Source organism: Natrix helvetica, assembly GCF_964273705.1.
Source record: "Natrix helvetica genome assembly, chromosome: 3".
Lineage (NCBI taxonomy): Eukaryota > Metazoa > Chordata > Lepidosauria > Squamata > Natricidae > Natrix > Natrix helvetica.
Window position 1 is genome coordinate 41,599,170 of NC_138549.1, and position 14,037 is coordinate 41,613,206.

Here is a 14,037-nt window from a genome sequence, read left to right on the forward strand (position 1 = left end):
CCTCATTTTAAGTAGAGAAAAAAACTGCTTCCTGCCCTGGGTTCTTATAGAAAATCCTATATTTTCTGAATGATACTGAAAATGATACAATAGATACAGATATTGGAACCATGCTGTGCCTCTTAGATTTTCCTTCAAATTCTTCTGAGTTGCTTTAGTAGCTTCTGATAACTGGCCAGTTTGTGTCTGATTTATATTAGTAGATGTTGCAAATAACTTGCATGATAACAGTTTCTCACATAGACTATTTTGATACGTTTTCCACTTCTATTTTTTTTTCCTGGTGTGGAAGAGAAGTTGAGAAAGACAGTATTACTGTAGCTGATCATTTTTTTATTGTCAAATTAGATCTTTTCATTTGAATGGGGAGATTGAAGATATACAAGAGAGCTGATTCTTGAAATCTGACACCTCCAGCAATTTGTAGTGGGTAGTAATCAGTGTTTAGTTTTTAGCAGGGGTGGGCTTCAAATATTTTAGCAAGGGGTTCTCTGCCTGGCTGCTGGCTGGGCATGACCATGCTGGGTAATAATAGGCCTCCTGCACCATGGGGGGGGGGATTTTGCCCTCCCCAGACTTCAGAGGCTTTCCTTGAGCCTCCAGGAGAGCAAAAACAACATCTCCAGGCTCTGGAGGCCCTCTGGAGGGCCTTCCAAACTTCTGGTAGGCCTGTTTTTCAACCTGCCCAAGCTTCCGTGAGCGTGCTACACTAACCTACATCCAAAATGGGCTGCGTGAGGACTCTTGGGAGGGGCGGGCAGGCCAGGAATGAAATTTGGGGGTTCTCCAAACTTCACAGAATCTAAGCTAGAGGTTCTCCCGAACCCCTACGAACCCCCAGCAGCCTACCCCCTTTTAGGGTTTTTCTTATTCTAATTTAATAATCTGTAAAATGTTTATTATTTTAAGCAGCTAATTTTTGAAACAAGCGGTTGGAATGTATATTTCATGTCCATATTTAAAATAAGCACTAAGAAAGTTTAATTTAATCTATGGATACATATAGAGCCCATTTCTTCAGAAGAATCATGATGGAACACAAAAATGAGTTTGCTTATCCATCCATCTTTCTTAACATCTCACCTATTCCGCATATACTGTAGAAACTAAAGAGCAATATCTGTGGCTTGATTTTGCTGAAGGATAGAAGTGGCCCTAATAGTCCGTTCTCATGGAAAAAGCTTTTCAGAGGAGAAATGATAGGTCTCTTCTATTCTCATCATTTGTCCCCTGCAGATACCAAATTGTTTGAATACTTCTCATGATATCAAGCAATACATTTGCCAGATTATGGATCTGCAAGGGAACCAAACATGAATAGCAGCAGGTTTAAGCAATTCTTTTTTTCTCATGCTTTTTTTACTATCATTTTGCACTGTTATTTTAACTGGTTTTCATATTTTCTACCTCGCTCTATGCATACAGGTAGTCCCTGACTTACAACCATCTATTTAGTGACAATTCAAAGTTACAACAGCACCTAAAAAAGTGACTTATGACCATTTTCACCCTTATAACCATTGCAACATCCCAATCATCACATGATCAATTTTTTTCAGTCGGGGAAGCCAGGTTCACGTAATAACTGTATGATTCACTTAACAAGTGTGGCAAAAAGGTCATAAAATCGGGCAACATTCACTTAACAACTGCCTAGCTTAGCAACATAAATTTTGGGCTCTGTTGTGATCATACATTTAGGAGTACCTGCATTCACAAGCCATTTGAAGAAAGAATAAGGATGAATAGGTGTCATATTGTGCATCAGAAATGATATACAGTATTTGTTTACTTTGTTCATGATGTCATAATATGAGTGTCAGCCTCTATCTCGCTTGCTTGCTATCGGTTGCCATAGTAACTGGAAGGGAGGAGGTGCATGGTATTTCGGAGGAGAAGCGTACTGGTGGAGACATCTCGAAAAAGGGAGTTTTGTTCTCACCATCTTCTGCGCATGCAGAAGGTCCATGTTTGGGTTTGGTCAAGGCCAACCATCTCTGCATATCAGCTGAATGAGGCCACCTGAAGATGCACCCCACATGACACCCTTTGGGGTTAGAGATTGGTCATTGGGCCAGGGTAATTAGGGGGAGGGATTTGGGTAACTTTTGATATATACACGTTCATGCCTTTTTGCCTCAGATCTTGCTTCACTTTCACTGTTGTCATTTCATGTCCACTAAAAGTCCCTTTTCTCTAACCAATTGGAGTTGGGGTTTTCTTTCTTGGATGTTGAATGAGGCAGGCCTGACAGTGAATGATCCAAATTGCATAATTTCATTTGTTCTGTCATGAAAGCATGAGGTATGTGATGTCATTTTGAATCATGGAAGGCTGTAACTGATACCTATAAAGTCTATCATTAGATTAAGTATAATACAGAACTACATATTTTTTTTCTTTAGTGAAATGTCCTAATTAGTGGACAAGGACTAAAGCACACACACACACACACACACACACACACACACACACACCAAAAGAAAGATTTTTTTGAAGTGAGACTTCCCCCACCCACTAGGAAAAACAGTCTATGGACTGTAAAAAAAATATTTTTTTATTTCAAAGAAACTGATCTTTAAGGCCATTTTATGAAAAATAAATACTTTCCCCCTTTCTTGTAAAATAAATGTTTTTAGCTATTTCCAGCTGAACACAGTGAGTACTTGAGAGGATGAATATGATAATTATGAAATTATTGTTGTTTTAATTCAGCACAGAACTGCTTTTTTCTCATATTCATTATTGCTTTGGGTCAACAGAACTTTTAAAATGTTGATATGAACCATTTTTTACACAACTTGACAGAACTGTGGCTAATGAAAAGGATAAATAATTCAGAAATGGACTTCAGATATTTTCATATATGAAATCTCTTTATATCATATTTCAGCTGCTTAGAAAGAATAGGTTTAGTAAGAAGGCAAGGGGAAACCAGTTCTGAAAGTCTTCCCAAATAAATTGTAGGGACTATTCCAAACAGCCAGTTGGAATCATAGTTATCATAGTGCTAAAGATTTAATAAATATGCCATATTGTCAACATGCTCCCCTTTTTATAATGTACTATTACAACTTAATAACACAAAAATGAAGCATTGTGGAGAGGAAAGAAGGAATTGTAACTCTTTGGAAATAGAATTTTCTCTTTGATTGATTTACATGTACATATACAGATTGATTGTAATAGCTAGTTGGATAGACAAAAATGTTCCCTCTCCTTCTGCCTCTCCCTCACCTATATCCCCTTATTAAACATTAATATGGAGTCTTTCAATGCTATAAAAGATGAATTATGGAGTTGTCAAGAACCTGGTAACACTGTGCTGGCAACTAAATTAAAAGAAAAAAGAGAAATCCAAAAATAAAACATCCACATCAGTTAGACCACAAGACAGAGCTGGTCCAACTACAAATAGCATTAGTTTATTTGGTGTTGAATCCAAATAATTAGAGATCAGAAGGTTATAAATAGTTACTCTCTTCATGTATAACCCGAAGAAACAATGTAATATGAAATTATATGCAATTCAGTAGCTTTTAGAAACAACAACAGAAAGCATTTAGACTTTAAGATTTGCTTTAGCGCCATGAAGAAAGAAAATTAAGCCTAACACAGACTCTTTAGCAAAAAAAATTAAAAACTTACCATTAGAGAATTACTCCCACTTTAGTTAGATGAAATATTCCAACTTCTTGGATACTCCCAATTTTAATTGATGACTGTGGACAATGATGTTAGTTCATCAGCATGTAGATTAATAGTATGAAGCTATATTCACACAATGCAGTTCACTAATGTGTAGTTAGTGACAAAGTGTGACTTTTACCACTATTTTCCAAACTTGACAACTTTTGGGGAGTTGAGGTTCACACATCTTAAAAGTTGCTTAACTTGGAAAACATTGATTTAGTTACTTGAGCACAAATAGAAAATCATAAAAGTAGTAGTAGAACAATAACATAAGTACAGTACAGCAAATGAAATGCTTCTAAGTACAATTATTAGCATATTACTCAGGCATTTCTAAGCAAAGGTTATTTAACTACTTTTCTGTTACTAAGCAGATTGATGTCTCGCTTTGAGTTTCATGGAATAACGTTGACTAATGAAGAAGCTAAATATGTAAAAATCTATCATATCCTCTGTCAAAGCTATCCTCCAACTTCTTTTGACTCTTACTCTTTCTTTGCTCAAAAAAGGCTTTTTGAGTCATGCTTAAAACCATTTGCTGAGTTTAGTAACGAAGCAAATAAAGGCATTTTTCATTAAAGCCTGAAACTGAAAATCCTGACTCCCAGGAGGATAGAGAATCATAAATAAAGAAATCAATCAAAAGGAAAAACTGTTATTTATGCCTGGGTTCCAGATCTTAACTTCTGTCAGTAAAGTTTTATTTTCCTTTCTTTGGGAAGAACCCAAGTTCATTTAAACATGCTAAACCTAATTGAGCTTCACTGCAGCTCCCAGTGAGGATTGCTTCCAGTTAGCTAGAAGTGCCTGACTTTGCCCTAAAATAAAAGATAGTTGCATATTTCATAAAGCCTTTCTTGTGGTGAGTGAGAGACGCAATTCTCTCTGGGGAACAGCAAAGGTATACAGTCTAAGTAAACATTTATTATAGTGCTCTCTTTTTATGTCATGGTAATTTGAAAACTAACTTTTCCTCCTTTGTGCTGAATTGAAAACATCAGAACAATGCACAGGGAATTGATGAAGCTGATTTGGTGAATTGATGAAGCTGGTTTGGATTTAGTTTACTTTTGAAACTAATCTTTTCAATTAAACAAGATTTCAGTTTATGACTTATTATGCCGTAGATTTTAATGGCCCTGTTTTATGTAAGCCTAGATCAGGAACCTCTAATTTAATTAACATTCTGTAAGAAATAATTCTGAAATGTACACCACTTCACATTTCTTTTGCTATATTAGCATTCCCTGGCTGACAAATTATCTACCATTTTCCCCCTGAATCTTGTGCAAAATACTATTATCTGCCATTAGCTTTAACTTTTAGTTTCTTCTATTCTTTTTTCTTTATTTCTCTCTACATGTGTATCAATAAAAAAGCAGCTAATTTAAAATTATAATTGGTCTTTTAAAAATGCACAATGAAACATAATACAAATGCATTTTAATCAATCCTGCATATCCCATCAAGATTCTTTTCATGCAATGTTTTGCAACAATATGCATGGATGTGACATGCTTGAGGAAGCCCCCTTAATTAAAAAGCTGTAGAGGATGTTCTGATTCCATAATTTTTAGCTTGGTTTGAACAAGCTTTGAGAAATGAAAGGCAACGTTTCCTTGCCCCATAATATTTCCTAGGGCATGTCTCTATATTGAGGAGGAAGACAATGGGCTGTTTCAAATTCAAACTAAGTAAAAATTATGATAACGTAAGCAGTATTAAGAAGACATCAGAAATTCTATGGAAATGTAACTGGAAGAAATGGAAGAAAGCTACTATTCCATACATATTGTTCAAAATGACGGATATAATGAGTAAGACCAGTGTTATTTTTTTTAATTTTTATTGCATACATACATCTACATGTGTACATTCTCATAGTTACTGTTCACATTGGGTATTAACACTTTTAAACATTCATTTTTTCATGTAAAATATTAAAATATATAATCAGGATTGCTTTGCTTACCATCCCATACACCTATTTTATTTTATCACAACCCTACTTTTCTTTTCTTCCCTTTTCTCCCTCTCTCCTTTCTTCTCTCCTTTCTTGTTTACCCCTCTCCTTTCCCTTTTCTTCTTTCCCTTCCTCTGTCCTACTCCACTCCTCTTCTTCCCCTTCATACCCACTCTCCTACTCTTCCTACCCCTCCCTATCTTACTCTCCTTTCCTTTTTCTCCTTTCCCTCTCCCTCTCCTTTCTTCTCTTGACCAGTTACTTTGAGGTGTTTAGCTTTGATTTCTCCTTCATGCTAACAAAAGTCTAAAAGGTTAGAGCTAATTCTGAGCTAATCTGCTTGTTTGGTTTTTTTAAAGAAGGGGGTGAACACTCGTATAGCTACAAAACTTTTCTTACAGTCAAAGTCTCAGACTTTTTTTAAAAGAAGACTTTTTTTATTTTTGGCTAAACAAACACAACACAAAAACATAAAATAAAATAATCTTTCATAACATATTGTAGAAGTGTGTCAATTGGTTACAAATAAGTTTCGTGCATCTCTTCCCCAGTCATTACTTATAATTCGTATCACGTTGTATATTTTAAATCAAAAATCTTTATATATCTTACTATCAACATCCCACAATTCTCATTTGACTATAATTGTTTTAATGTCCTTTTGCATAAAATAATCCAAAATTGAAAAACACAACCACATAATGACATTTCATTAATTATTTCTAATATCATCCAATAACATTACACCTTTATAACATGTTCTAAGTAAGAATTAATTATGATTGATAAAATTTCTAATCCTCTTTTCCAAGTTGCTGTTTACTATTTGTATCCCAATACCTTTTATCGAGCCAGTACATATATACATTATTAAGCATATCCCTTGTCATGTTCTTGTTATTATTATAATTGTTATTTATTAATAGAAATTCATTCACTAATTATATCAGGTTTCCTCTCTTCAAACCAACACATGTGTACCTTGTTATCATTATCAATTATTTATTTAACATATCGTTCTAAAGATTACTAAATTACTAATCACTAATCATATTGTAGAAGTGTGTCGATTGGTTACAAATAACTTTCATACATCTCTTCCACAGTCATTGCTTATAATTCAAATCACATTATGTATTTTAAATCAAAAATCTTTATATATCTTACTATCAACATACCACGCTTCTCATTTGACTGTGGTTGTTTTAACATCCTTTTACATGAAATAGTCCAAAATTAAAAAAACACAAGCACATCGTAGAATTTCATTAATTATTTCTAATATCATCTAATAACATTACCCCTTTATAGCATGTTCTAAGTAAAAATTAATTATGTTTGATAACAAGGTTTCTAATCCTCCTTTCCAAATCGCTGTTTACAATTTATATCCCAATTCCTTTTATTAAACCAGTACATAAAAAATCATTCGCTAATTATATCAATTTTCCTCTCATCAAACCAACACATGTATGTACCTTATTATCCTTATCAATTATTTATTTAACATAGCACTCTAGAAATTACTAAATTACTAATCACTAATTACTAAAATTAACTAATTTTTATTATCAACTTTCATATATCAGCTTGTATCCTTCCAGTAATAATGCAGTCTTATTTCTTTTGTCATTTGGGGAATTGATCATCTATTTATTTCCTTGATAAAGTTTTTGTAGACTTCTCTTTGCACCTTGTTGCTTGTAGCATCACTTAAGTAATCTCGATGCCCTCCATCTGCTATTTTAATCAGCTTATCTTTGGTTGTCAATCTTGCTTCTGAAAAGTTCTCTCTCTTTAAATCCATCGTTTTTTCCTCTTTTTTCTTCTTCCATGCCTTGAAATCATAATCATTTTCCCCTTCAATTTTTGGGACTCTGACCCCATCATTTTTTGCTGTTATAAACTCTATTTTTCCATCTTCTTCTCAATTCTCTCTGTTATTTCTAATAAATTTTGAATTCCAGCCAAGATGTTTTGCAAAGTAATTATTTCTTTTGAATATTGTGCCATTTTGGCAAGCTGGTAGATACTTCCACTCTGGCTTTCAAGGCTTCTTATATTGAATTAGCTTAAACACAAGTTCATTTATGATCTTCAAAAAAGAAAGTTCTATTTCTTTTTCTCTCCCACTGCCACTAAGACTCTCAAAGTGAACCTGTAAAAACAATTTGTGCCCTTGCTTCTTATCACTTTCTATAAGCAAGTTGCCAAGCCTTGAATTACAAGGTCAGTGAGATCAAAAGGAAAGTGGAAAGTGCATTGTTTCAAAAACTCAAGCCTCCAGCCTCCAACTGGCAGTATTGCTTCCCACTCTCTAATGTTATTTCAAACTTAAAAGAAACAGAGTTCTTAAATAGAATTAATAGCAAGTAATAAAAGTCTCAGACTTTTGAGTCTCATTCCAGACTCATGTTCCACCATGTCAAGGCCAGGTCTTGCAGTCCCATGACTATAGCAGGTTCATGATGTCCTGGTGCCAAGTTTTGATAAACATCCTGGGGTTGTTGTTTATTGGGAACTTCTACACAAAATCTAGCATTGGGTTCTGTGGAAACTAGCAGCCTTTGAGGTATCTCTGTTGTCATTATTGAGGAGTACCTGGCAATTTGTAAGAGACTTGGGTATCATCTTGCTTGGTATGTATGCTTTCTATGTTATGCTTTTATGTTTATATGTTTGCGGGAGCTAATAATAACGCTTAAACACTCTTTGTTTACTGGTGTGCTTATTGTCTCTGATTCCAAAAAAAAGCAATTGTCTGGGTTCCTAATCACTGCCCTGACCCTTGGCAAAACATCCATATATAACAAAGCACAAATTTTCCTTTTGGATAATAATGGACAAGCTTGAAGTAATGTAGTCTCCAGATCATTGAGATAAATTTTAAATACTGTATGGGCCAGGATGCAACCTTATTCACTCCCTTATTCATTATACTATCTCATCTAAGTGAACCTTTTCTGTTGCATCTAACTTGCATTATACTATCTTGATATACTGACTGTAATACACATGTAAAGCACCTATTAGGAACCATCTTCTCCAATTTAGGCTATAATTTGGTTCTGTTACTTAGAGTCAAATGCGACTTTAAAATATATAAAACAGCAAATGTTTTACCTTTCAGGAAAACAGAATATTTCTTGCTATATAAACTAAGGTAAAATACTGATCAATTGTTGATTAGCCTTTTCTAAAAGCAGCCTGAGCATTTGTTAAAACAAAATGTTCTTCAAGATAAGAAGTTAATTTTCCATTTAAATATCTTGCATGAAGTTTTGATAGCAAAACTGATTGGCCTATAATTGGCAACATTGTCTGTGTCTCCCTTCTTATACAGGGGGACTATTAGAGACATATTCCAGCCCAAGGGGATTAAACCAGGGCTATCTGGTTTAATTGCAATGTATTGCTATGAACAGGGCTGCTAATAAAAATTTTACAAGTTAAAATTTCTACACTATAGAAAATAAATCTTGCACATTAAATGATAATGATATTTATAAAGTGATGTCTATTCCAACCAAATACATAAGCCAGAAAACTCCCATAAGAATATTTTGCATAGTCCCACCCTCCGTTGTTCTGAGTTCAGTTAGTTTTCCTTCAAACTTATCCTAAACTTTCCTCATTATGTGGAAGTCATACCTCTGTCAAAAGCAAAGCAGATCAAGTCCCATTTAGTCATCAAAAAGTGGTGGAGATAGAAAACAGCTTAAAAATAAGGTTGTTTGTTGCCTAAACCATTGCCTAACTAAAATGCTTCCCCAATAGAGATTGGCTGTAGCTTATCAATAAAGAAAGGACAATCTGGTAGGGAAAGACTTAGAAATATAGTGAAGGCCCCATTCTTCAGGTAGAAGAACTCAATATCTGGGAAAATGTCTTGACAACCATGAAAAAGCCAGTTTGGTGTAACGGTTAATGCATTAACAAGAAACCAAACTCTGTGAATTCTTGTACTGACTAAGACACAAAGCCATTTAGGTAACCTCAGGCCAACCCTATGAAGCAGGCAATGGCAAACCATTTCTGAAATCTTGCCAGGAAAATTTCAGAGACTAGTCCAGGTCACCAGGAGTCAACACTGACTTGAAAGAACCAAAACAATCATAAGATGGTATCAAGGAGTTTTCAATAACCTTTTCATGCCATGCATGCATCCGGTATCCTTCAACTAGACATTTCTTAGAGAAAGGGAAGGAAAATTTAATTCTTCAAAGGTAAGCTTTTGACTTAGTGAGTCAGTCAAGCTAAACCAAAGCATTGGTTAGGAGCTGAATAGATTCAGAATGTTGCACAAAAAGGCCCTGAAGTTCATGTAATCATGTATGACATTACATGTAGAACAGCTATATTGTTATTATATAGGACTTTTACAAACTGTGCTACAGTATATTTAAAGGAATATGTTTTCTTGCATGTATAGGTGGGTAAAGCTGTTAAGGTACCAGCTAGACACTGTAAGTTCTATTCCCGTATGAAGTACAAATCCAGCTGGGTGACCTTTTGCCAATCATTCTGTCCCAGCCCAGGAAGATGGAAAACCACTTATGAAATGCTTGCCGAGAAACTGCAGGGACTTGTTTAGGCAGCCTTCGGGAATCAAGACTGATTTGAAGGAACACATGTACATGCACGAATGCATTCTCACAGAGACACACATACACAAAGGACAAATAGCTGTTCAGATCTTGTCTGACTCTAGTTTTTACAATTCTATATTTTCCCCAAAAAGGTACCATAAAATTTGTATCCCTTATACATTAATTTAATGATTTTTATTCTAGAAACCTATGTTCTTCATGTAAATTTTGGTATTTCTAAGATAGAATTTGCCTTGCTAAAGTTAATATTGTAATATAAAGGGAAGGAGGAGGAGAAAAAACATAATGCAGTTGATTAAAAGCTGTTTCATCACTCTGCTTTATAGTCTTGAGTAAGAGAGGAAGGGGTCAAGCTATTTTCCAAGGCACCTGAAGGCCAGACAAGGAATAATGGATGGAAACTGACCAAGGAGTGATTCAATCTAGAAATAAGGAGGGACTTTCTGACAGTGAGAACAATCAACCAATGGAACAGCTTGCCTTCAGAAGTTGTCTCATCACTTGAGACTTTCAAGAAGAGTTTGGACTGCCATTTATCAGAAATGGTGTACTGTCTTCTGCTTGAGCAGGGGATGTACTGGATGACCTATAAGGTCCCTTCCAACTTTGTTAATCTGTCACATCCATGTCTACATATCTCTATCTTCTTTCAATTCAGTTTTTGGCAAGATTTTTTTAGGGTAGAGAGAAAGTGACTGGGCAAAGAAACATGTAGCTGTGTCTAAGGAAGGGTTAGAATTCAAGGATTCCAGTTTTTCACCTACCACCTTTCTCACTAGTCCAGGAAATTGTTTTTCTTCAGGAAAACAATTGGCTTATTTCTTCAAGTAAGTTCGTGAGTGCTCATAATACCAATCCATTGTGAACTAAAAAAAGCCCTTAGAGTGCTCCAAAGTGTGATGAACAGAAATATTTCTGCATTTTGTTCGCCAAAGAACAGTCCAACATATTAAGTGAAACAATAAGTTGGATGTTATGTGCTTAGAAACAGAAACAGAGAAAATAAAAGCAGTATAGACAATAGAGGGAGCTGTTGCCAAATGCAACAACAATAAAGCAAAAAAGGCAAGTTGATCTGCTTATTTGAAATGTCTACTTTCCTAATATCCAGGGAGGAATCAATAATATGTTTGCATAAATAAAAGCAAAACAACCAAATAAAATAAAACCATGGCTGCTAAATAAGGGGAAATACCAGCATTATACACATTTACTTGATCAATACTGTATATCCATATATTTAAACACGCTGTAGATTAGAAACAGAATATATGGTCAACATTTAAATGAAGTACTTGGTTCATAAAAGGCAATTGAGAGTGAATAAATGGTACTAATATAGGCATTGTCAGGAAATGGTACTAATATAGATATTGTCAGGAAAAACTGCAGTGCTTTCTAATAAGAGGAAGAGGATGAATAAAGCAAGAGATGTAAGGTGTGTGTGTGTGTGTGTGTGTGTGTGTAGGTTATTTGGATAAAGAATATGAGATCCATTGCAACAGTTTATCCCAAGAATAAATACTTTTGAAAGCAGAGAGAAGCTTGGACAGACGGATGGATGGATGGATGGAAGAGGGCTCCATCCATCCGTCCATCCATCCATCCATCCATCCATCCTAAAATTTCAATACTCCTAAAAGTTCAGATGAAAACCAAAATAAAGGATTGTAGGTAGGCAAGCCCTCTGGATTTCCTTAGCCACATGAGTTCACAAAATGCCATCTAAATGGGCTTCATTCAAATTACATGCTTGATGCCATATATATATAGGGGAGGGGTTTGGACTAGAAGACCTCCAAGGTCCCTTCCAACTCTACTATTGTATTGTATTGTATTATATATATATGTTTGTTTTCGTAGATTTTCACGGGTGTAGGTATGCTGGTTTTGTTGTATTCGGGTCTTTTCCCGTGTAAGGTTGAGATTGTCTTTGCAACGTTTCGGCAGGATCACACCTGCCATCTTCAAGCTGTGGGCTGTGGGCCCACAGCTTGAAGATGGCAGGTGTGATCCTGCCGAAACGTTGCAAAGACAATCTCAACCTTACGGTCAGGAACTTTTTAAAAGACCTATCTGTGATTTTATGACCTGCAATGTTGTTATTTTATTATGTGTAGTGTATGTGTAGTGTATGTAATGCAAAAGTTGAGATGACTGCTGCTCAGAATCAGCTGCAGCTGGAGAAGATTATAAATAAATAAAGGAGGCCGGAGAATATATTTCTGGTTTCTTACTTGTAAGCCACAGGTGTGGGTCAACATGGACATTGCAGTGAATCAATGAAATTTGCTTAATTTTTAATAAGTTAATTTATTCAGCTACTTACTTGTCAAGTGACTTTGGATGGCTAACTAGGCTTAATAGATTTAACATGCAAAAAAGAAAATGGTTAAAAAATAAAACATAATAAGGTGAAACATACTGCTCTGAAGATCAGATATATTACTGCAGACTCATCTGAATTTATGTCTCAGTGCCAAATTTCATGGTTTTTTTAAAGGCTAGGAGCAAGGAATGTTGCTCAAAAATGGCAAGGAATTTTAAAAAAAAATCTTTAGAATGGGTTCATATGTTTTAAAGCAGGGTGTGCAACTTTAAACTTGTGGTCTTCAACTCCCAGAATTCCCCAATCAACCAAGGTTGGGCATCCTTGCTTTAAAGGAAATATCAGCAATGGCGAAATTGGAAAATAAACTCATGAAAGCCATTTCTCAGTTTATTAATGAAGAAACTTAGTTTCCAGTATATCCTAATTTCCAAGTATGTCCTAATTGTGATATATTGATTCAATTATAAATTAATAAAAAATAGGGAAAATGAGTCAAACAAACATATATGGCTATTGGTTTTTCTTATTTTACACATTTAAAATAAATTGGTCACATACAGCTTAAACTTCAAGGTTTGGTCACAAAACAATTTACTTAAATTGTTTCAGTCTCCCAGCCACTGGATTGTTTCTGCCATTCAATTATCTTGTGAAATAAAAGTGGAAAAAATGCTACTTTAGTCTGAAAAGTGCCCTGGTTTTATTGAGTTTGATATGTCTATACTTGCTATCTTTTTAATCTTCCTGCTAACCATCTTCCTCACATCCAATTCAGTATGGTTTAATGTCTGCTGTCACTATAGAAATGTCATTAATTTTTTTCTTGAAATAATTGTTTATTTTTTATTATGTATATGGCATCTACTCTCAAAAAGGCTCAGAATAGCAATATTTGTTTTGGAAAAAGTTTTGTTCACATATTCCATGAATGGAACATCAGTTTATATCTGGGTTGAAATGTACATTTCACCTAAGCAAAGTGTTCTGGGAAGAAGTCATTTGGAAAGGACAGAGTAGACAAAAGGCAATGCCATGTGTGATGGCTAAGGAGAAGAAGACATCAGGAAGAGATGGCTAGTCTTGAATTCAGGATATTAATAGCATGTGGTAGCTAGAGTAAAGTAGGAATCAACATGATTGGAGAAGTTGGGAAGATTAGTGAGGGACAGATGGTCTTTTTTCTCCTTGAATTCCATCCAATTCAATATACTGAATTAACTTCAAAGGTGGCCATGACAATTAAGAGGATGTAGGGAAAGGAAAGGCTAAAAAAATGGCAACTAGGTTGGTCCATGGGCCTAAAGGACCATTATAGGAGAAATGATTGGTGTGTACCAGCACTAATCGTCCCAAGCCCATCCTGGAAACCTTTTAGAACAAATTATTATTATTATTATTATTATTATTATTATTATTATTATTGTTGTTATTGTTACTGT

The 14,037-nt window shown here is 35.0% G+C and overlaps 1 protein-coding gene across 1 annotated transcript in view; it reads left to right on the top strand.

Moving 5' to 3' along the window:
* The window catches only part of LOC309389125 (uncharacterized protein), an 811,977-nt gene that overhangs the window by 551,495 nt on the left and 246,445 nt on the right, over positions 1-14,037 (top strand). The window lies entirely within an intron of this gene.